General features: G+C 38.8%; 1 protein-coding gene across 4 annotated transcripts in view; it reads left to right on the top strand.

The window, feature by feature from the left end:
• Nucleotides 1-25,652, top strand: part of RBMS3 (RNA binding motif single stranded interacting protein 3) — a 722,164-nt gene that overhangs the window by 226,777 nt on the left and 469,735 nt on the right. The window lies entirely within an intron of this gene.

Raw genomic sequence — 25,652 nt, 5'->3', positions numbered from 1 at the left:
AAAAAAAATGGAAATGGGTCCAAAGAATCATACACTGTTGAAGGCCCATTGAGCAAAATGTCTGCTACATGACACTTTGGTCACAGTCTTACAGTGTATAAAGTGTAAGGGATGTATTTTGATCCTCTGAAGATGGTGATCACTTTACAGAGCACTGTCATAGCCTCAGCTTCAGAAGCCCGTTAGTTAATCTGGGGAAAGCTCAAGTGTGGGCTGGAGAGAGGCGGGAAAGTGAGTTCCCAACCAGGAGAAAAAAAAAGGTTTATCACCAGAAGCTATTTTTTGTAATTGCTGATATGTTCCTTATGAAATACTGCAAGAAGAAGTGAGGGAGCAAATAAAAGAGACAGTCATTAAAGTGAGAATGAAAAGGATGGCGTCTCTATTGCTGGGTGTCAGTTGTGGTATAAGAGAAAAGCTGTGCCGGGTAGGAGGAAAGTAAGTGAAGAATCGTGGAGAAAGGAATATTTTTAATTGACAAGATGTTGTAGCTATCAGGTGCAATGAGTAGCTTAGTGATCAAGTGCAAATCCATATGCTAACTGCTGGCATAAATAATTTATTCTGTTTATCTATTACCTCCATCTACAGGAACAGAGCCTCAAAACCATGAACTTATTAGGCCGCAAACGTAAAACACATTTTCACTGTGGCTCAGCTTCTTTGGGGAAGAGAGGGTGGAAATTTCAAACCCCCAAATAAATATGTCTCTTAATTAACTTTTCTCACCATCTGTGCTTACTTATAGCTGAGGCAAGCGGTACCAGTGACTTGTGAGATTGCTTTCAATGCTGCCTCTTTAGGCCAGCTTTTCAAAGCAGCAATCACATGCAGTTAATTCCGATCAGATCAGCTTATCAGCTCAGTTCATTGTAGCGCTTTCATAATCATTCGTGTGTGACAGCCCATTAAAACTTGGCCAGGCCTTTAAAAGAAGAAAAAAATCACAAAATCCACGAATGTGTTTTACATTCAGCCTTTGAGCTCCGCTTGGCTCTTGCAAAGGTACAATGCTGGGGGTGCAGCCTGCCAGACCCGGGAGGGCTAACATGGCATGTGTGAAAGGCCACTGCCCATGGGTGGTTCAGGTTGACCAAGTGAGGTTTTCCTTTCTGGAGGACTTTTGGTGGATGACAATTACAGTTTGAAGTTGATTGCCCGGGTCAAAAATGGCAGGGCCTCTGAGATTGGAGAGCACTGATAACACAAAATGTTTCAACCGATTTGCAACAAATATTTTTCAAAAAGTCTGGGGAAATGGAGAAGTTCCACCTAAATTTGAGTTTGGAGATGTTTGGTTTCAGAATTCTGATTTTTCTCTGTGAATGTTATTTTAATGTTATTTTTTCCTGTATCCACTACCCATTTACACATCACTTATATTACATCTTGTTATTCTTTCTCAACAGGTTAATTAAAAAATGTTGTGGATTGATATTTGTTGATGTCTTTTATAGATTTGTCTCTAGCTTGTATTTTAAGAGAAAAAATTCAAATTTTCCACAAAAACCACAGGACAAAATATTTTTTCTGAGCTAGTAATATTAAGGAGATTGGAAAAAATCCCTGTGTGTAACTCTTGTGCACTTATTTTCAATAAGAAAGATTTCTTTGTGGAAAATATAATTGAAAGCTTTGAAATGACCAAAAAATACATACAGATATATATCCATGGTATTGGTAAAATATGTACTGCTGAAAAGTTTCTCACCACCTCCTAGTGCTAATAAGGTCAACTGTTTTGGAGATGGAAACTTTTTGTTTACAAACAGACTCTATAGGAATTTTCTTGCTGATTCTGCATTTTTATTCTTGTGTACTGAAGTGGCAGATACACTCAGAAAGAAGGTATTTTTGAATAGACTTGAAAAATACAAACCAGATGCTGCCTTTTTTCCTCTTTTTTTTTTTTTTTGAAAGAAGGGAAGAAAATTCCCTAAATTTAGACTGTAAAATAGACTTGTAGGAGGCAGTAAATACGGATCTCAGTAAATGTCTATAATTTACAGCTACAGATATATACCTACCTATACATATCTCTGCATGTATTTGTGTCTGCATTCATATATGTCTGTGTGTGTCTATATATATGTACATACGTGCTTCTAATGTTTATTTTGGTTTTGGTTTGCTGCTTTAATTTAGCAAACAGGAGGTCCGTGGTTCTAATTTAGCTTCTCCATCTCATTTTCAGTGAGCCAGACAGGTTGTCTTTAGGATTTGTTAGTAAAGGTGATGAGTTCCTCCAGGCTCCAGAGAAAATCCTGGTATTAGGACTTGAGAGTAGATGCTACAAACTGCCAACCTGTCACATGTTTTGGAGCCACCTGACACTTTTTTGAAAAATTGATTCTTTCAAAAGGCCAGCAACTGTGTTGCTTTCATTTTAAATAATTAATACGCTCAGGAGACTTCCTTGTTGTATTGCAGCCCCCAAGGGTGAAGAGTTTTGGACTAGTCTGAACAAATACCGCTTCAAATAATTTTGCTGATGGAGTCTTTATCTTCCCTCTTAATTTTAATTGGGGGTATTGATTTAATGTAAACCCACCCAATTTAGTGAAGGCATAGGGGATGAAAATTTTCCTTTTGCACTTAGACCTACCTCCTTGCCTTGAAGTTTTATTTACACCAGTCTTGCAAAAGGGATGATATTCAACAGCACTGTCAACAGCGACTTCTGTTTACAAAGGGAGCTGGAAGAAATGCGTGTCTGTGGGAAATACTGATTTGTCAAAATTGAAATGTTCTTTTGATGAAATTTCAGGTTTTCTACCCTTAACAAATTTCAAATGTTGTTGCTTTACTGGAAACCCAAATGCTGGCCAAAGATCATTTGTCCCTTGCTGTTTTCTGGCATACCTTCCACCAGTGATTTAGACACTTTGTTGAGAGCACATGATCTAAAAAAGACCAAAACCCTAGAGTTCCTTGAGTGGCCATAGTTAATCTGCTAAGCAGTCTGAATTTTGATTTTTATCACCTCCGTTGACATGTTTGCTGTTGCTTTTATTAGCTGGGTTTCCTTTAAAAGGAACACCTTGGGCAATAACGTGATCTGTGCATCTGTCTTGGGCCTGTTTTCCAGTTATTTCTCTACTTTTGGCCAGTTTCAAGATGAAGGTTACTGTGGGAGGACTTACTGGATGTTGGGGAGAGTGGAAGCATTGTGTGGAAGGTGTTCCCCCAGGACACATGAAGGAGAGAGGGAGCTGATGTTTTTGAGAAGGTAAAACAGAAATCCACAAGAAACCAGGCTTTATTTTTTTCTGCTACTCAGGGAACAACTCATCACAGTGCTCTCTTGACTTTTTCCTGGATAAGGACTCTATTGACCTCAGAGCTGTACCAACAAACTATAAAAAGAAGGTCCCTGTCCCAAAGCATGTAACTAGATGGGACAGAAAGTAGGAAGGGAAGCAGGGGTTCCTTGCTTCCTTGCTTCCTTGGGTAGAGAGAAGGGATCCTACCCAAGGTCATGCGGCTGTCGAAGGAAAAGAATGGCAGTAGGCTTTGGGTTTCTTTACTTCCAAGTTGGTGCCTTATCTGTCAAACCAGGCGGTTTTTCTGTATTTTTCCAATTATATAACTAGATAGTGTTTAATTTTGTTCTAAAACCTGTAACTATAAGGTGATTGAGGTGTTTCCTGAAGACCAAAACTTCTAGCTGAAAGCAGGTATGGTTAGTTACGTTCTTGGCTTTTAATCAGTGTCTCTCTTCTGTGCTATATCAGGTTCTCATTGAAGATGTTAAATACTGACATTTGTGCTTTTGGGAAAAAGAGACATGCTTCCTGCAAGGGCACCACTCCCCAAGGCATCACTCCTTTGTTTCTTTGCTTTTATTTTATTCAGGGGGCTGTCAATATTTTAGTATAGTTTCCCATGGTGTTCTTCTTTACAGCTGCAAGATGGACCGCCTGGATTTTGCCAAATAGACTACCTTTAGGTTCCACAAGGAGCAGAATATTTTCCATTTGGTCCATTGATGTGCAAATACCTATCTTCCTTGGGTATACAGGCAGGCTCCATGCAAGAAGAAAAAATTTGAAAGGGCCTGAAAATATCTCAAAGATCTTTGCGGAGATTCTCTACAGCATTTCCACCTTTTGCACTTTTTTCTCATCTTTTTAAACATTAGCCCTTTGGCATGGGCAGGTGATAGGAATGTCCTGGCACCCAAGGCAAATGCTCTGTTGAGGCTCTGTCCTTCTGCCCTGGTGACCTTTCCTTGGATGTCTGCCAGCATGGCTCTGATGAAACCAGAGCCGCTGCAGATCTCTCTGCCAAGCACTTGCGGTCAGTAAGAGCAAAACTCAGCCTTTATGTTCAGCATGGTTACAAACTCTCTATGGTTGGACTCGATGATCTTAAGGGTCTTTTCCAAGCTGAATTATTCTGTGATTGCATGAAACAGTGTGAAGGTTGTCAGGAGATCTAGGTTGCGGTTTGTTCCAGCATATTCACTTCTGCTCTGTGCTACTGCGTCTCTGTGTGGTCTTGGAAAAGCCATGCGGCTTTATTTGTCCCCCCATCTTACTTTATTTCTTCATTTGTATCATGTAAACGAGAAGGTTTGCCCACAAACACTTAGACGTGCAGCTGACTTTTTTTTGTATTGTCAATGATTTATTTTAAAAGTACGCTCTTTTAAACTTCTAGAAAGCATCCCAATTTTTGCTTTGTTATCAGGGTAGTCTGTCTTTGATTGAAAGCTTCCCTCTCTTCAGAAGCTGCACTAGTAGAAATCCTCATATTGTATACAGCTGGATCAAAGGTTGGATTGGGTTGTTTTCCTACCAAACTATAAAGTGATTTTCTTTTTAAACCTTTCTTTCCATTTGGCCGCTACTTAATGTCTTTTGTCTCCTTAAGGAGGACAGGTGCAATTATTCACCTCTGAGTCCTGGGAAAGAAATTGTAATTCAGCATGGTCTCTTAGAAAGGAATGTAATTCACTGCCCCACATAAAGTACATTATGCAGGTCAAACAGAATTGAGAAAGCTGTAGCATCGTCAAGGAGAGCATACGATGAACAATGCTTGATACCAAATCAGGCTGTTTATCTTAATACTTTATTTGGGAGTAGAAAAGTAAAAGAATTAATTATAGATTGAAGCTTGATAGAATTGTCTTTTCAGTCTTTTAAGGACAAAATCTCTTGGCACTGCTACGTGAGGAAAAGGATGTGTGAAGGTTCTCCGACTAGTTCATTGGGATGCAGATTTGAAAGCAGTGGTAGCAGATCCATCATTATTTAGATAATTTTATCTTTTTCTTTCCTTTTTAAAATTTTTTTTTCTTTTACTGTGATGAAAATGGGGGCCAAGACATCAAAAATGTAGCATAGAATTTGTTTTGAAGAAAGGAAGTTCTCACCCTTACCTTAAAGAGCAACCCTGCCCACCACTGAGTTAAGATACTCTGACTAGGTAGAGGTTTCAGCCCAGAGTGAATATATTCAATAGATATTTAATAGATTAATGATGGAAGAGATCTGTTTACAGAACAATATTCTGCACAGGGTAGACTAACAGTTTCTAGCTGTGGTCACTGACAACTGCAGAGCAGCTGTGTCCCAGCATACTTGTTGCTTGAGAATTACACAAAATGAACAGATTTAATTTAAAGATATTTAGTTGAAGTTTCAAGACCTTTTTTCTCACCTGTGGGGAAAATAAGTCAGGTTACTGTTTGTGTGTATCGTGGCTAAGTCTTTTCATTGCAGTCCCTATTTTTACTCGCTGTTCAGTTTATGACACTTGCACCTTTCTGGAAGAAACCTATCAGCTCTGGTCTAATCCTAAAGGCAAGTTGCCACAGACTTTTGAATAGAGTCCTTTTTGCTCCTTCATAGTCAAAGAAGTCAGATGCACATTTCCCACCTTTGTTGAAATAAATAATTTAATCATCAAATCTTTTCCTCCCCCTAAATGCAAGACAATGATTTGTAGAATAGAGACCAGTCTTTTCAGGCAGTTAAACGTTCATGCTTCTCTCCCTCCCCCTAATCAGTTAATTCAGGAGCAGAGAGATAAACTTGATGCTTTCCAGTAGAGGGTGTCTGAAGCAGATGTTTGGTCATTTTGATTTTTCTGAAATGCAAAATGGAGTAATTCTGTGATTCTCTGCCATGGCTCCCCCCCCCCCCCCCCTTTTATTGCACCAAAGGAGTTAATTTGAAGTAAAAAGGGCAATAGAAAGAGGACAAAGCATTACATTTGTTGTTCTTACAGCCAAGTATCATACAATAGGCAAACTGAATATGGAAACTATATCTGCTTATGGTAAGATGTATAATTCCCTTCAGAGAAAATACAGACTGCTGTGTAGATCTAAAAAATGAGCATTTTTTAGAGTCTGGGAATAAACAGCTGTGCTGCTGTTCCAGGACTGAGTGTACCACATGACAATCACTTTGTTTTTCTTGAAATGTTAGTGAAGTAGGAAAAAAAAAATCACATAACATTAATAAAAGACAGCCAAGCATGTTAGCACTTTTGTGAAGGCTAAGTTGCATGGCTTCGTGAATATCTTGTTTTTAAAGGGCAACCAGCATTGAAATCTTGTTAACTGACTAAAAAGAAATTAATTGATTTGAAGGACTACATCTAATTTTGCTATTTTACTCTAAGATGTTCTGTGTGAACAAACCCTTTTGCTAGTCTTGTTAACATCATTAGGGGTGTTTGCATTGGTGGTGGTCTCTCTGGGTAGAGTAACTTGCATGATTAAAAATATTTTTCCTTATTTAAGAAAAAAAGAGGGGAGGGGGAGAGGAAAGATGGTTTCCTCTGAAAAAGGAATGATAAACCCACACAGAAGGAGAAGTGCCAATTAAATTATGTTTTTGGGGAAACAGTTAAACTGTCTATAAACAACATGTCAAATATAAAGAAGGAGGGAAAAAAACCCAAATATAATCTTTTCAGCAAAAGTGAACTTAGATTGTTACCTGTAACATTCTTAAGGAATTTTGTTTTCACCATATTTAAGTTAGTCCTAAAAAACCCAACACACCACCCCCCAACCCCCCAAAAAACCCAACAAAAAACCAGACCCAACAGAGATGTCATTCCCACTCAAGGAATGCTTTTCAAACTGACCTTATACATTTTTAAAAGTCATATATCTGGAGGAATAAAAACATCCAATTTCCTACACCCAAGTGAAAATACTTCATTCTGATTTAAACTGAAGTGAATCAAATGTAATTCAAAAGCAGATGTAAATAAGGCCAGCGATCACAAAGGGATGAGTTGCTGGTCCCAATGGGGAACTGGAGGAGAAACTTGAGAGTCACCCCGCGCAAATTACATAGCTGGAAGGAGAAGCTTTTTTCTTACTTTGCACAATACTTGAGTTTTGTGAGGAAGGGAAGGGTTCTTCAATGAAGTGCTTACTACAGTGATGTCCAGTGATGGCTGTGGTATCAGCAGATCCGCAGCTGCATATGAGACTCCTTGCTGATGTATTGGACATTTATAATGCAGCTTCCAGTCTGAAGAGGTGATGGGAAAAAAACCCAAAGTATACACTTGCTCTTTCTGTGTAGAGAATACAATCGGTCAAGCTCTCAGATGACCAGAGGTGACGAAGTCCCATTGGCCTCAACCAAGACACTCCTGTTTGTATTCATTGATGGTCTGATGAGCAAAAGTAGCCGAAGGGTATGTTTGACTCCGACATGGACTTCTTTTTCATGTTCTTAAGTCTGTATTATCTGTTGCGTCGATACACTGAAACAAGCCTGGTTCCTGTGGTTCTAAAAAGAGGCAAATTTGTTCTCTGAGTTTTGCCCTGACCATGTTGTTTTAATCACATATATATGCTGTTTCGTTCTGTCCCCTTCTGGCTTTTCTTGAGATCATGGGAGAAGGGAAAATACCTTTTTCACATGAGGCAAAGAGTTTTTTGGGTTTTACCACTGTTTTATTTCCTATGTTTTATTCTTTCACAACTGAAGTGAATCCCCCACCTACCTGTGGGGATTTTAAGAAAATAATCTTTTAATGTGGAAGTGTTTATGTTCTCATTAAGGGGTGAACATAACATTGATTTCCTCTACCCTCACCCAAAATCTAATTGCAAACTGCAGTGGCTGGAGATAAGTCTGCTCACCAGGTTTAATGGTGTTTTACTAGTTTAATTAGGCTTTTGGTTTAAGGTGTTGCATGAGAAGAAAAGGGCTTCTCAATAGTTGGGTTAAAAAGGCAGGGAGAAACAACAGCCGTAAGGGCACTTTCCCATGTACTTGAGCATGATTAAATGTAGCAGGGAGGTTCTTCCTTCACTGACTAAATTACCTTTGTCCCACGTGTATATTGATATAAACTTTAAACATTTGGCTTTGCCGTATATCTCAGGCTGCTTCTCTCGCTGCTCAGGGTCAAGAGAGAAATTCTTGAATGCTGACAGGAAATCGCTTTCTAAGTACAAGGAATAGGTGTCCAGTTTCTCAGATAAACAGAAGATTAAAATTGTCAGATTCTTTGTGTGTTTACTTTTAAACAACACACACGGCAAATGAAGGAACCTTTTCACCAGATGTATATTAGTAATTCAGATGCCACATCGTTTCTCCAGTGTCATACACACAAAATCCCTTGAAAAATCTGCCTCCCTGTACAGATTGTTTCAGCCTGGTACGGTGATTCAGGAAAGTGTTGGTTTAGGTTATTTGTTACTATTTTCGAAGCCAAAAGATCTGAGCCTTCAAGAAACTCTACCTGACATTGCCAGATGCTACCGAAGTGATAGGCACATCAGGGTGCCGCAGGGTTTTAATAGGAAGAGTGTGTATTTCTTTTACGGCATAGGAAATGGAGAGCAGTTCATAAACTTTTTCATTTTCTCTCCTACTCTCCCATCTCTATCCATCTTAAAATATTTTTCTTCTCTGTAACATTATGACAGATTTAAGACCAAAGCTGAAACATAAGGCATAAATAAATGAATACATTATCTTTTTAATCCAAATGTAATTTGTTAAAATCTGTTCAAAATCTTGTCTAATAGGCTAACCTGTATTTTAAAATTCTTCAAATCTTGCCCCTTGTATCTGGAATTACTTTAAACCATTTGGGACTGCTAAATGCTGGATATTTATTAAATGGAGTATCAATATACTTATATTTTTACATTTTAATTTACTAATATTGAACCAAATACAAATTTTCCTTAAAGTTTAATATTAAGATAGCAAAAAAACATGTGATGTGCTTTTCAGTCAAGCTGAAGACATTTTCCTGGATCCTGTTTTTATAACAACATGACTAACAGTTAAAAAGAAAATAAAATGGTTCAAACCAGTGTGCGTAAATTTTTAGGTACTAAAATGGAACCAAACCAACGTATTCACTCAGTCTATCCTTTAGTCACTGTGCTTCCCATCAGCTTATTCCTTCTGAATTTGGGGTACACAGCCTTCTCTAGGGAGGCAAGAGCGAGGTGGGATTTAGGCCCGTGCGGTTGTGCCAGCTGGGGACAATTCACCCCATGGAAGTCACTGACTACCAGGGACTCTCATGCCACCACCAGTCTACATTGGCTCTCAAAATATCTTAAAGGACATTTGCTCAACAGCAAGCTTTTTATCTCAGTTTGTGACTGAGAAGTACTTCAATGAATATCCTTGTTCATTAACTACATACTAGTTTTAAATGCTTGTTCCATTTTAGCCACTCTTTAAGCATGCTATTTCTAGCTCTTGCTCTGAATGCACTATTTAGTAATGACGGTGGGCAGAATAACTTTAGTCATATCGCTAATAATCATCTTAACCAATCTATTGTGCAGCTGAACAGATCAGGTTAATGCAGAAAGCGGAGGGGTTTGGAAGCAGTTTCCCTATCATAAAAATATAAGACCATTCACTTGCACATTGACTCAGATTTGAAAAAAGTAAATTGCTGATCTGAACAGAAATATATGCCAGTCAGAATAAATATTGGCCTCAATGAGAGTTATTTTGCTGGAGAAGGGGATTTGATATTCAGGAGACTCTTTAGCTGTGGTCGTTGTTGAGTATTGCTTATTCAAGCAGTAGAATTGTTGGGCTGAAGCAGGGAAAGTTTATTAGCCCTGCCTTGGGCATCAAACTATTAGATTTCATGTAATTTCAGCAGGTTTATAGGAAATATTTTACACCTTCATGAGTAAATGTGAAATTTTGGGCATCAGGAAACTCTATAAGCATTGTATTTTTTTATACCGTTTTCCAAATAGTGCCTGGTTCTTCTGAGACCATATTGTTTTTATTACAATAAGCATTATTTGTCCCTCTGTACTGTTGGTGCTCATTTTCTTTTTTAAGGAGAATATAAGGACGAGTGCTGATATAAGGTACTGCATAACTTTGTTAAAACAAAACGGGTTGGGGGGGGGATGGTGGAGAGCTGCCTCAGACAGATGAAAAATACCTTGTGTGTCAAGGAAAATATATTCCCCAGTGTCATTTCATGCTCCACAGGGGTCTGTTTTCTTGAGTCCAGTGCAAATGCATACTCTCAAGAAAGCCATTTTCTGCTTAATGTGGAAAAGAAGAATAAAGCAATTTTTTATTCCACTTTTATACAATCTTGTCAAGAAAGAGAGGTGGATGAAGAATTACAATCTTCAGAGATGCCATCAAGACTCCCTAAACACAAACCTTATCAACCCCAGTCTGTAATCATGTCAAATTTCACAAATTAAGCAAGACTGGATTCTGCTTTGGACACCTCCGAGGAAAACCCATGATACAATAGGAACTAGCATGCGCAATTCCTTAAGCACATCTCTTTTTCCTCTGAGTGAAGAGTGATGAGATGAATACGGAGAAAGTATGCAAGCCCTCCCTTCCGTTCCCTGGAAGAGGTTCTCCACCACCCTCCTCACCCCCCACACCCCCCCAAATTAAAGCTTGCTCTGACCTATTTTCATATTTTGTATTCCCTGCGCTGCGTGCAGGAGAGCAGGCACAGAGCAGCACTGAGAGTTCACGCACCCGCCTGCAAAGAGAGGGAATACGATGCAAGAACAAGCTAAGACAGGAGAATTGATCTCTTCAATATCCCGGTGGCAAACACGTAGTGTTCAGTTCCTAAATGAGTCTGAACAAAAGTTCCCTATGCCATCTGAAATGTCGTAGGGGTTGTTCTTCCTTGCCTACAGCTCCTGCTCTGGAGGGCCACAGGTCTCCCATAGGTTTTGTGTGATACCTGCCAGGCCTCTGTGGTTGTCAGAGTACTCCAGGGCATCTCAAATGGCACTAGGCAGCTATAATTAGGCAACTTAATCAAGCCCTTAGTTCCTAGGACTGCTTTGCCAAATATCTAATTTTAGCTGTCAATGATGCAATGAGTGGACATTTCAGATGCTGCAGAAAATGAAAATTGTCACCATATGACCCACCAGATCTGCCAACCCGAATGAAGTGCTCAGCAAACCATGAAAAATTCAAAGACCAGCACCTGTAAATGGGAGTGTACACCTGAAAATGAACTTATTTTTGGCTAGTCACTTTGCTTCCATTGGATTTTATGCATCAGAGGGGAGAGTGCTGTGCAGTAGTAACAGCAAATGAACCCATAGAGAAAAAAATAATAAGCCTTCCTGAGATTAATTAGTGTAGACATTAACACCATTGAATATTTTGATGAAGCCTTAAAAGTCTCCAAATCTCATAAATTGAAGTCCTACAAAGGATTTGCTTTCATTATAGGTCAATTTAAACCTAAAAATTTAGATAAAAATGTTCTTTATCTTGGTAGTATTTTATTAAATAAAGTCTATAAATAAAATTGTAACATAGGAATAATTTTCCTGGAGTACTGCATGATAATAAACTAACTTTCTAGGATGGGTGGGGAGAGAGGTAGTAACACTATTCATTTTAATTAGCTGCCTTGATCATTCTCTGCTGCATCACTTCCAGAATGCATAAGTAGTCATGTTTGGAATATTTCTGAATGCGATTAGGAAATTCACCTTTTATTTCTGTATCCACTCCTAAATAATATGAATATAAAAATAACAGTATTCCTGCAATTGGTAAAGGAGACAAATGCATAATCTCTAGGGAATGGCATCTATGAGAATGCTCCCACAGAAAATCCTCGCGCTCTTCCTATTGATGCAACAGTTAAAATATTTTCATGTTATATTCCATTCCCATATGGTTTTCTTCAGTGCTGTTTTCTCAGTTGATGGAGGGAAATTCCCTAGACACTTTTTACATAATTGCTTGTATGGTTGCTGTTGCTTACATTTGTTCTGTCAATTGTGGATAGTTCTTATTTCCAACTATTTTGTTAGAAGTGTTCAGAATGCTTAAAAATGCTGGAATAAAGTATATTTGACACAACCACCCGCTTGCAGAGCTCTACAAAGCTGGAATTCATCCCTCAACTCTCTTCTCAGCACCCAGCTCTGTCTCATGGAAATACCTTTGCTGTTTTCTTTTGCTTACTTTAACACTTTTTTGAATTTATTTTTGTTAATTTTTATAAATTATTTCAGTAGTTCTGGAAGATACATTTTCACCACTGTTTTTATTTGCAAATTGCTTTTGCCCCCTTTGAGGCAATGCGGACTGTTGAAAGAAGCCCAGGGTCTAGACCCAGGAATTGTGAGGTTCCCCTGCACTTTGGTTGACGATGGTTTTCAGATTAATTAATAAAAGGATTCTGTAGCATCCTACAAGTATTGGCAGTTATCCTCAGTATTTCAATGGGGGAACATTTCCTTTATAGCTTAGGAGAACTGATGTACAGTGAAATTAGATGAGGAGCATTACTGAGATTGGAACTCATGTTTCTTATTAGCTACCACCTTGCTAAATGTACCAGAAGGTATTACTCACCCCTTTTTTCCTGTAGCATGTTCCCCCATAGCAGAATGATGCGGTAATACTTGCCGTTAGCCATCCTGATGTTTTGAAACTAATATCAGCTCTGAGGCAGTCGTGTGCATAGATACAATTGCCTGAGGTAGGAATGAAGGTGGGCTCCCCACATGGATCTTCCTGAAGCATTTGGGATATTTTTTCCCCAACATGTTTGATCTCTCACTTTGAAAGTCGAAGTACAAAGTCAAATGAAATCTGACCTGGTCAAGTAAAGTATTTTTTCAATAGACTTGCAGAAGCCTCCACAAATTGGATCTATGATTGAGAGAAGTTACATAGGTTTTGGGTTTTGTTTGTTTGGTTGGTTTTTTGTTTTTTTAATTCTGAAAGAGTGTGCTGTTGGACATATTAGAGGTGACATGAGGGTGAACGCTTCTGAAGCATATGCTCTGCAAAGACCTATCCAATGCATTAATCTTTAAAACCCCAAGTATCTTGTCTTGTAATAAAATAAGATGACAAATCTCATAAGGCAAGTTGTTGTATTTGGGCTTTCTTCATTTACTGAAAAATGACTTGGGAAAAACTACCTGAAAGTCAAACCAAAAGCAATAGATGGTGCCTGTAAGAAATCATAAAATTCATTATGTACACAGAGATGTGGCAAAGGAGGAGAACTGAATTTTTAGTAGCACTGGATGAAAATTAAAATAATCCTGGGTAAGTAATATCTTGCAAAGTGATAGTTCAGTACGTTTGAAACTCATTTGAATTCAGCACTGATGATAAGTGAGATCTTAACAGAATATTTTAAAGAGGCTTTTCAAGACTGTAATCTGTAGGACAGAAAGATTTTTATTTGATACCTGCATAAAACAAACAAAAAAAAAGTTTTTTGCTTTCTTTTTATAGGATGAATTTAGAATACCTGTCCAGTTTTATATGTTCCCATAATAATCCTTCACTGGGGAAATAGACTGTCAATTATTCCTGTTTTTCATTTCAGATTTTTACATTCTGCTTTTAACACAAAGAAGGTGAGAAGTAAATCTAATTTCCCAAGTGATTTTGTTTTTCTTCATAATGAGAAATGTAATTTGTAATGTTTCAGATGATGTAGAAATCAGCTACAGATTTAAATGGCAAATTTCCATTCGCCATTAATCTGACAGTTCATTCCAGCTGAAGAGCCACCTTTCCCTGCGTACGTGGACATCCTGCCATCAGCCATACAGGAGGTCCTGTACTTGGGAGAGTTGTGGGTTTTTTTGGTTTGGTTTTGTTTTTTAAACGACTTATAATGAGCCATAGTCATCTACCAGGATTAATTTTAGGGTACAGAAGGAGAAGCACTTTCCATTTGAGCTCTATTTGCTGTAAATAAATAGCAAGCTGAGTGCGCTACATAAACCAGCCACCAGCACAACTGTAGTTTCAAATCTAAATAAGCCTATAAAGGGAATAGCCCTGAGAATTTGATGAGTCGTGATCTGATGCCAGAGGAAGTTTAGGGTATTGCTAAATGTTTTTTACACTAGTTTACCATCCTAAAAAAGGGCAAGTTATCTACCTGAATATCTGTTAGACACAGGACACTTTGAAAAAATGAAGAATATTTATTTGCTGAAGGAGAGTTCAGCGAAGTAACCTTAGTTTTGCCTGCTGTTCACTAGTAATTTAATGATAGAGTAACAATTTTAACCAGTTTGTTAAACATTGCTCTCTAATTTAACTCTCCAAATACATACGTTAGCATTTTTTCTAGCCTTCGTTTTCATGCAAGTAGTATGGATCTGCCAGTTTACACTTACGACTTCTTCTTTCCATGTTGAGGCATTTTCCCATGATGTTCTTCAAAGGGCAGAGCTAAGGGTGTGCAGGTTTGGCTCAGGTAATCTGGACAGGATAGGAAGCTTCTGCCAGCGAAGTGGCAGGAACAGCTTGCTTGCTGATGAGTGGTTACAGGCAACTGGTGACGTGGGAATGTAAGACAGAATTGTAGAATCATAGAATCATAGAATGCTTTGTATTGGAAGGGACCTTTACAGGTCACCTAGTCTAACCCCTCTGCAAGAGCAGGGACATCTTCAACTAGGTCAGGTTGCTCAGAGCCCCATCCAACCTGACCTTGAATGTTTCCAGGGATGGGGCCTCCACTGCCTTTCTGGGCAACCTGGGCCAGTGCTTCACCACCCTCATTGTAAAAAATTATTTTCTTAAATTCAGTCTAAATCTGCCCTCCCTTAGTTTAAAACCATTGCTCCTTGTCCTGTCACAACAAGCCTTGCTAAAAAGTCTGTCCCCGTCTTTCCTATAGGCCCCCTTTAAGTACTGGAAGGCTGCTATAAGGTCTCCCCGCAGCCTTCTCTTCTCCAGGCTGAACAACCCCAACTCCCTCAGCCTCTCCTCATAGGAGAGGTGCTCCAGCCCTTGGATCATTTTCGTGGCCCTCCTCTGGACCCACTCCAACAGCTCCATGTCCTTCTTGTGCTGAGGGCATGATGAGCAATTAAAAGATGAGCAAAACAAAGGTCTGCCTAACCCAGGTACCTCTTTTCACCAGTGGCAACACAGATGACTAAGACATGGTATGGGAGAGGGCAAACATGCAGCACCGGACACTGCTGCTCTCCCAGCCTCCGAGAGCTTGTGGCTGAGGCGCTTCCTGAGCCAGAAGTGTTGGGTTTTTTTTAACTACCAACGTTTTTGGAGGCATCGCAGCAATTCTAAGGAAAGATGGGAAGAACAATTGTTCTCAAAGATTTTTATGGAGAACTCCTCCCATAGGCAGTTCCTGTGAGGGACAGCCTGAGGGAAACATGTATTTTTGACAATTTAATACATGGTTAGTGGGGACCAAGATTAAAATTGCAAGTAGGGAGCTGACTTACTGGTACAAAATGAGAAAGAATACATAATAGTTGCATGTGAGAGTGAGGGTCTCCTTAGAAAGACAGATTGCTGTTTTTTCTGGTGGAAGTGAAATTATTAACTTGCCTGTATTGAGATGCCTCTCTTTCCTGTTGTGTTTGAAGCAGAAGAGACACTGCCCCAAGCAGTAATGGCTGTAGTAGCCCATTAGTTGTACCGAAACTGAAGTCAAGCTACCCATGGGCTGAAGGGTTAGGAACTGAATAGCTAAGATGGTAGAAGGACTCGCGTGCCTTCTGAGGTTTTACTTAAGCTGCTGCCAAATGACTCGATGTCTCTCATCTGAACAAACACTTGAACTGAAAATATTTCTGTCTTTTCCCAGTGAAGTGTTTCGTTAGTCATCAATAACTCTTGGGTGTATGTACAACCACCTTCGTGAACAAGAGTAACAAATAGCTTGAAATCTGAGGAGAATTTTTTTTTTTTTTTAATTGTAGAATTTAATAGTTTGGGTTTTTTTAAACTGCTTATTCCTATGATATTTTTCTGAATAAAATTGAAATATAGCAAAGTCTTTGTTTTTAGGACAAAAAGTTAAGTTCAATTTTAATTATGTCATCAGAACCCCTGGACTGCGTTGTCAAAGTATGAAGACTATCAGTATGTATGGAGCGCTGTCACATTAAATAAACATTTCCCAGTACATCTGCTATCTTACTGTTCTTTCTTTTTGAAGTAATATAATATTCAGTGAGGTAGACAACTGTCCATGCTGGTAGATATGTGAAGGAAAATAATTAATTTCTTTAATTTAAATTTGAGGGAAAATAAATGCACAGTTAAAATTAGATATAAAATAAATACTACAAAAAGTGTATATTAATTATAGACTATAGTTACTCTGTATGGGCCAGATTTTGGCTAAATCACTTTGCAAAACAGGCCCGATATTCTGGTCCGAATTCTGGTCTTTGGCAGATAATTATCTTTCCCTCCTAGCAGGTCACCAACAAATTCCATATTTCCATCAATTCCAAAGTATTTACTGCTCTATCAGTTAGCTCTCTTCTCAGTTTGAAATGCGTATACCCGGACATCCTGGGGCTTCAGGAGAGAGCAAGGTCAATTCAACCATAATGTCCTGACCCAGGTGCCTTGGAGAGTGGTGGGGAGAAGTTCTTGGCCGTGCCTGTGGATATGCAGGAGCACCCAGACAGGCTCAGGCCAGCCCAGAGATCAAAGAACAGGCTGTTAATAAGACCTATGTAGAGATCTTGCCACTAATACAGTTTTCAACCTTTGGCAGCGTATGACTTCCTTATCGCAGTTACCTGCAAATCCTAGTATTTTGTAACTGCTGACGGCCGTAAGATTTTTCAGCCTTTCCATGCTTTTGGTCTATTCGCTATCTTCTAGCAATGAGTTCCATGGTTTAGTTATGCTTGCTGGGAAGAAACATTTAATTAATATTTTGGTGGGTTTAAACCTGTTGCCTGAATTGGAAATAATGTATTTTGGATATCTTGCAGTGGTCCAACTACCATTAAAATGGGAAGACCACACAGCAGAGAGAACTATTTTGTCCTTTTTCACAAGCAAAACTTAGGATTTTTTGTGGTAACTGTGTAGTTGTGAGCTCTATCTACTCTCTCTCTAACCAGCTTTACTGGCAGGGGGTGAATCCCAGGGCCTTGAATCAGACTTTAGAAGATTTAAAAAAATATTTCACTAGAATAATAGCAGGATCATTTATTTTTAGCACAGAATATAGTTAGTGCATTTTATTTTGAGATACTATTTATAGACTTTAATTTTTTTCTGAGACCCAGCTTGAACTTACACTCTTATTGTTCTTTAGCAATAATTAAAATTTGTTTTGTATAATCTTAGCTATATAATCAGCTAAAACAAGCAATGAATTTCTATAGCTTCTGAAGTTTGCAAATTATTTCTTTTGGCTAGTGGCTGTCTGCTATTAAATCACTTCAAAGCTTTGGTATGATCCTTAGGTATGGCAAATACAGGATATTTTTAAAATAAGTTGTTTGGAGAGTAGTAAGAATGTTGAATTTACAGAAATATAGCTTGAGTGAAATTTGTGCTAAAATAAAATTGATTACCCTCTTCCTCTTGAGGAAAGATGAAAACTGCATTACTCTTGGTGGTCAATTTAAATGACCATTTCTAAGGAACCTATTCTTTATTAAATTTCTTAGGGACAAGTGCAACAGGAGTAGTTGAGGAATGTGAAATGAGTCCCTCTAAGAAAAATTGGTTACTTAACTAGCTAAATAGGAAGAAAGATGGAAACTATGTGTTCATTTGGCCCAATACAATTTCTGAATAACTTCTGAAGTCGATCAAGTTTCTGTGAATTTATTGGTTTAGACGGTGGAATGAGGAGATGGGGATTTACATCATGGACCTTCCCCAAAATGGAAGTTAGAGTTTTTTAATCCAAATCAAAAGGACACACGCGTTCTCAATTCTGCCGTATTAATCTGAGTGTTAAGAGAATCCTTTTTTTCAAGGAAATTTTTCTACAATATATCTGGCCTTACATTTTAGCAATGTCTTATCTATGCATGAGGCAGGAGCCAGTCACTGTCAGTCAGCTGGTTTGCACTTTCTTGCTGCTGGGCAAGGCAGCCAGGAGGAATTCAGCAAGATCTGGCTGCTCAGCATCCAACTTGCTCTTGCATGAGGTAGGCTTGTAGGATTTCAGTGCAGGCTCCAGCTCCTGCTGTCTCACTCAGCACTTAAAAGTGGGTTGGGAGTGAGAGGGTTTGGAGAGCAATGATCATGAGTTGGGAAATCAGGCAGGGATCGGATGGGAGAGCGGGGGATGTAGGAAGGCTGAGTTTCTCTTTTACAGGATATAAGCATGTTGAGGTCTCCTTGAATTCAGGGTCATACTTGCCCTCTTAAAAAAGATGTGTACACATGCAAATAAATAAAAAACATGGTCTCCTTATATTCAGGTAAAAATAGTAATTTTACTTTTATATAATAATTTGAAGCAGTTCTTCTGCTTTCGATGGAGTAGCTCTGTATTAATACACCTGAGTTTAGAATTTGACCCTAGCAGTATAATGAAATGATCTTCCTATTGAAGCATGGCAAACATCACCGCCTGGAGATTCCTGACTTTCAGTGAGAAGCAAATTGGGCTAGCACTGTGCCAGTAGTGAGAGGGATGCTGGTCTGACTGACCCAATACTGATTCAGTCTTTTCAACTTTAGCTTCTGTGGTACCTTGACATTTTTGCAGAATTTCCAGGCTTTGTTTCCTATTAGTAATCCTTAGGACAGCTGTTGTTATGTGCCAACTTAAAGGATAAGAAAGCAAATCTAACTTCCAGAGTCTTATCTTTGCCCGTGTTCCACAAAAACTGCAGTCGTCATCCTGCAGAAAAGCATGCATGCAGAGTCATTATTTCCTCACTTGAAAGATGAACTACATATTACCGCCTGATGGAGCTTTTTGTTTTACTTACTTTTCAGTTCACATGCACAACTTGGGTTTTGATCAGCTTGACAAGTTCAAACTCAGCCTGCATGGTGATGTTTATTGCAGATTTGACTAGAACAGAGTATTTACGACTGGCAATATTCTCATATTACATGCATATTCAAACTTTTTACCTGACTCAGGTGCTTATTGCTTTCATAGCCTTTCTGGCCAGCCATCACAAGCACCTGGTAATTTCAGATATTCCTTTTCTACATCATTCAGGTAATCCTCCATTGCTGCACAAATGTCAACACTTATTGATGAAGGAGATTTGGGGAAAAGTAACTTAAAATGCAATCAGAAAGGGGCTTTCTGTGGAAGCAGTCATGGTTGTAGCATTATACCTACCCAGTGGTTCAATTACCTTCTCAATGAGTGAAATAAATACACTCTGAAAAAAGAAGTAGAGATTAATATACACAGCCAACATCTGAAAATCAATATAGTCTTGGACCCATCTCAGATTTATTAAATGTGTGGCTAGCACTATGGATGTAAAAGGAATTTTATAGATAGATAGATAGATGTATCCATATTTTCAAAACTGATAAGCAAATTTGATCCTCAGTGCTTAATAAGAGGCAATTCAAAATGGGTTGATTTTCTAAAAGTGCCAAGATACCAAACATTAAAGATTTGGTCCCTTTTGGGGATTTCTAATTGAACATTTCTCCATAACGGAGGAAGAACCAAAACAAGTCAATTTTTATTTCCTAGTAAAGTTCTTGGTCTCAGGAGCTTCCACATTATATATGATGTCAAGAAATAAATGAGAACTATCAGCTGAGGGTAAAGTAAAACAGACCACAAAATTGCACAACAGGGCTGTGTATTTTTGCCAGACATGTATTGGTGGTATGGAAAACAGTCACCTAATAGCAGTTGCCACCCCGACTCAGGTATCCTATCCATATCCTGAGATAAATGAACATGAAAATATTTCAGATGCTGTCGTTAATACAATACTGCATGTGCTGCCTTTCACGCTGTCCCTTGTTTTTTATATAGTTCATCATAATGAACACACCAGCAAAGCAGTATGTGTTGGCTGTCCAGTGCGAAAACAGTTGACACCTTAGTCAGACACCTCACAAAGGAAAACCAGCCCTGAAGGTTTAGCAAGAATCTCAGAAGATGTCGCTGCTAATTTACACAAGGCAAACCAGCAAGAAAATGCCTTCCTTGGGGAAGATGCTCCAGTGTCGTCCCAAGAGAACAGTGGAGAATCTGTTGTCTTTGAAAAACAGATGTTGTGCAGGGAAGATGAAAGACAACAGGGAAAGCTGACCAGACTGAAAGATTATGCAACCATACATTGCTGCATGATGGAAGTCAAATGCATTTGCTTTTTCTTGCTAATGGAAGAAGCTTTACAGTAAAGAGGAAAGTCATGGAAAGGGGTAAGAAGCACAGGTTTCTTCCTCAGTAATTCTGTGCGTTAGGCAGAGCAGGCTATTCCCCTGCTTGCACTGGGAAAAAGGACAGCAAGGGCAGTCCAGTCACAGTAGATTGCTGATTGGTGCAGGGTTGCAAAAATAATGGCAAGACTGAAACTGAGCTGGAATTTGTGTGGCTTGAATTCATCTCTAGTTTCAGTCAACAGGGACTGTGCCCTTCTCAGCGTCATTCAGTGGCTAAGCCTGCAGTGATTCGAAGTCGGTGTTATTTTCCTTTCCCTGTCATTTTAGGATTTTGCAACCATACTTCTGTTTTGTGCTAATGTTCATTAACCCCCCTCTTGGATAATATGTGTTGTCAAAAGGTGAAGCTTGTTATACATTTAGACACATCCTAACTATTGATTAACACGCTTGTATACTGTAGGAAGTCTGTCGCATTGCAAATGTACTGCAGGCTGTATAATCTACTTTCTGATAGAGTGAGAGAAGTAATGGCTCTCTCCCCCACCCCTCCATCCTCTGCCTGTGTTATTTACCAGACATCTTAAATTTGTCTTAAGGTAAGACTGATGATTGCCCTTAGCCCTGGAGGAGTGCAGGATCCTGCAAAAAGGCTAGTATGAAGAAACAGTCTGGAAAATTTGGTACATTTTCACTCTCCAGCACTTTGGGTTTTCAGTTCAACATAGAGTAAAATTAAGTCAAAACCACTGCAGATCTGTCTCTTTCCAAAACAGCTCCTTGCCAACACCTCCATTTGAACCATTAAGCATTGGCTCTGTATTTCTTCCTGATCACTATCATGTTAGGTAGGAGAATTAAACACCCTTCTCCACTCAGTTCGACAAACTGCTTCTTCAAAACTGCTCCTGGAAATTTTTGCCTAAGGCTGTCCTTCCTCTCTTGCCCTAATAGGAAAGTAGCTGTCTTGTGTTTTTATCCTTCAACATGCAACCTCTGCATTTTCTCTACAAAACTAGAATCCTTCTCCATAGTTTGTTTTTGGAAGTCCATCACAAAGTATAAGTTCTTCACACTATGCTAGCAAAAAACCAAGATAAAATATGAAAACCTGGCATGGTTAGAAATGTTCAGTTTTTTCTGAAGTGTTATAGAGCATTGTTAATTTTTTTTTGTCAACAAGTCCTTGGAGGAAGTGTACAGTGTATTAGCTACTCTGTGTTGCTGTTGGGTAGGCAATAGATGCATTTCAAATCCACCTAAATGCTTGAGGTGGTTGTCATCCTGTGTCCGCCCCGGTATGATAATTTTCACACTAAAAGCAGCAAGGTACTATATTGTTTCTAACTTCACATATTTCTGTCCTAAAGGCTGCCAATGACAGTGTATAATGTTATCCGGTGCTATGTAAAGGTGCTATATAGCTAATAAAAGTGATTGCCTCCTTGTAATTCTCTCTGAAATACTATTTTGTATCCTGCTTATTGCAGCAATGAGAGTGAGTCTGGCTGTTTTAACCTGTCACTGAGAAGAAAGAGAACTGCACCCAAGTTTGAGGGTTGCTCCTACTGTTGCCTACAGCAGCTGTTGCTCCAGAAGAGTTTACCTCTGTGGGTATCTAGGAAATGCTTTGCACTGTGCCTATGCTCTTTCAAAGAAAACACTGAAAGAGTTTCCTTGATCTCCAAATGGTCGTACAATATCTTTTGCTATTACTATACTCATTAGAAATGTGTTGGGAAGTCAGGTAGGCTTTGGCATATAAGTGTGAAAGGGGTTAAATCAGCCAAATTAGATGCCAGTGATTGAAGACATGCAGTTGCCCAAAATCTAGACAGATGTACCCTGGAGTGGGTGTCCAGATGCTTTTGGAAAATCCTACTGAACTGTCACGTATCTGTTTAAGAAACTGAAGACCGTTATGATTCTGGCACCAAATATACACAGCTTCTCTTAGCAGGCTTAAAGTGAAGTTAGTTTACAGATGAAGTAACGTCTTTCCATTCAGGTGAACTATAAAAATTTTGGTAAGTTTACCAAAGCTAAGTTACCAAAGTAACCAAGTGTAGTTACCAGTTTTGATAACTGTAGTCCCTCAAATTTCTTGATTTCAAGGCTATTTTGGTTACCTGGTCTTGATTTTGTATATGATTGAGACTATGAGCACTCCTTGCAGGGAATCCTCTTTATTGCAAAACCAAAGGACCACCGTAGCTGTAACTGCGTGCAGATGAAGACTTGCCCAACAATACAAGATGAATGGCACTATTGTTTGTGCTGATGTTGACTGTTGTGGTATGTGTTCCAGCAGTCAGATCACAGCTGACCTCGCTGAAATGTTAAGCTCAGCTTTCTATAATTTATGCACAAGGAAGTCACCTAAACCAAAAGCAAATTTAAGTCAGTTCAGCCTGGTCAGTGTCCAGAACTGTGACAAGCGCAAAGAACATGCATCGCTTTTCTTTGAGACAGGCTGGATTTGTGGAGCTCTTTGCTAGTCAGCTTAGCTATCTTTCTGGTATAATGTGGCCTCAAAATGCAAGGCAAAAAGTGGGCCTTAGGCTTCTGATGTCTGAATACAAGTGTTTCTCCTTAATATCATACAATACATGAAAGGAAGCATCAGGAAGGAAATATACCCTGTAGCATCATTCTCAAGGGAAGGTATACTTCCACAAAATGAAAATAAATGAGTTGGCATTATGATAGTCTAATACTGTGATGTTACGTACAACAGATGCATTTTTCTGCTAAGGGTTTAATCCCTTCAGGCCCATTAAGCAAGGGGAAAAGTTTAGAAGGGATGCTGTTAAAAGAAGACATTAATGCACCTTTAAAAGAAAGTAGTTGGAGCACAAATCACAGGAGAAATACAGTACAAAATAGTGAATGAAATATTTATACTTTCCACTGAAGCTGAGTTTATGCACTTGCGGGAGAAGCCCTGTTGAGATGGGTCTTCCCCTTTGTTCTGTATCTATTTTTCCAATTGCTCAGACACAGCTGTTGGTTTCACAATCACTCTGAGGTTGATTAGATTAGAAATCATAGGCCTGCCTGCCTAGCATGGCTGATGACACATAGAAAGTTTGGATGTATTCTAAGCATGTAGTCTGGGTAAAGATTTTTTTTCATGTGCTTCAAGACATATATTGGTTCTTCAAAATTTAGTGTGACTGGATCAACTTTCCTGTCTTATTCTAAACAGAGCAAGTTAATAAGCAATGTTAATAAGGCTTCTATACGTTCATGGGAAATCTCACTTGAGGGCCAAATACGCAGCTAGAATAACTTGGCATAGGTTCACTGGCTTATCCAAGGCCCATGACTCTCACATTTATGTACCATTACTTTTAATTATACTTGTTCAACGTGAAGCAAAACTGCATAATAAAAAGCTATGAAAGCTTTTTGGGGAAGATTTTCCAAAGCAGGTGGTGGAGGAAGGTGCCTGGCTTGATAGTAAATTTTGCGCCTTTTAGAACCCTCTATTTCTCTTTGGACTTTAACACTGAGATTGCTTATACAGGACCATTCTCCTTTTAAAACAACTATTTATGGTTACTAGAAGAACATTATTTGTTTTCAAATAGCTTCTAAAAGAAGAGCAAAATTCAAAAGCAATTTTGTGCCTTGTATTCTGCAAAAGGGTTCTCATGTTTTCTCTACACGGCTCATTTCTTCCTAGAGGGTCTTTTCCAAACACCACCCTCCCATTCAGTCTCATTTATACTAGCTACTGGCATTCAGGTACCTACATCCTTCACCACAACTACAACAGTTGCCTAAATGGAAAAAGTGAAGAAGAGCTGTTGTTTGGGGTTTTTTTTTGGTTGGTTGTTCCCTGGGGTTTTTTTTTGGTTGGTTGTTCCCCCACCCCCCTTAATTTACTGCAATTTGTAAATGTGATATTTGATATAAAGGGCAAAATGATCTTGGCAAGGTGTCCCTCTTGTGTTTCAGTTTCCTGAACTGTTTTTAAGCTCACAGTTTTATGATCTGATATAACGCCTTCACCTGCTTTTTTCATAGCTTTTCATTAAAACACACAGATCTCTTGGGCACTCGCATTAGCTCTTTCATACAGAAAATTGAATACTCTTGGTTTTTTGCTTAAGGGTGGGCTTTGTTTTTCAGGTTTTTTAGATTTATTTTAATAAATAGATTTAGATTTTTTAGATTTTTAGCTAAATCTGAAGGTGCAGAGGTGCAAGGTATATTTCACAATCGCCAAAATGAGTAAGCATCTAAACTAATTGTCCTCAAATAATTTTACAAGGAGTAGCAGTAACATGCTTTGTGCATGCCTATTTCTTAAGTATATGACTAAGCTGGCCTGGACATTAGAGGCACAGAACGTCTTAAAATTGTAGCCCTCAGGAATGGTTTGGGAACATGATCAGGGGTCCACTGAATAACGTTTTCATTTGTAGTGTCAAATCAAGAGCATATGTAACAGTGAAAACCATTCCTTGAGAACTGTCAAATCTAATCTTTCTTTGTTTTGCTGCATTAATGAGTAATTGATATATAAAGAAAGGAAATGTAGTAATTCCCCCTTGAAAAGATCTTCTGCTCACTATTTCAATAATATTTAATGCTTATAGAGCCTTTTTCTTCCTCAAAATGTGTTAAAGATGTGAACTTATTTATTCCATCCATGTTAATTTATTTAATCCATCCAACACCTCACTGAGACTGGTAGTTACATACTACTATTTCTGTCCGAGAGGGAGGAGAAGGCGGGTGACTTAGGTTGCTTCATTAACTTTTTTGTGGACAGGAAAAAGGGGCACAGTTGGATCCCATTTTAGAACTAAGGATTTCCTGATTTTCAGTCTTCTGTTTACACAACTGCTTTGTGCTGCTCTGACTTGAACTAAGTATTCCCCGGCTTAGGGGACCGAGGTGGTGTAGATGTAATCAAGATGTCCAAGTTTGTGTATCTCCAGTAGGCACCCCGGTACTTTGTTAGCTGTTACATAAAGCTTCCTGAAAATCATTTGGTGTTGTCCGAATGGATCTCGTAGTCATGGATCCATTGCCTACTGGTTAATATAGGACATTGTATTT

The sequence above is a fragment of the Ciconia boyciana genome, chromosome 2 (genome assembly GCF_034638445.1).
Source record: "Ciconia boyciana chromosome 2, ASM3463844v1, whole genome shotgun sequence".
Taxonomy (NCBI): Eukaryota; Metazoa; Chordata; class Aves; order Ciconiiformes; family Ciconiidae; genus Ciconia; species Ciconia boyciana.
The sequence above is the reverse complement of the archived record's forward strand: the minus strand, read 5'-3'. Positions and strand labels throughout refer to the sequence as shown.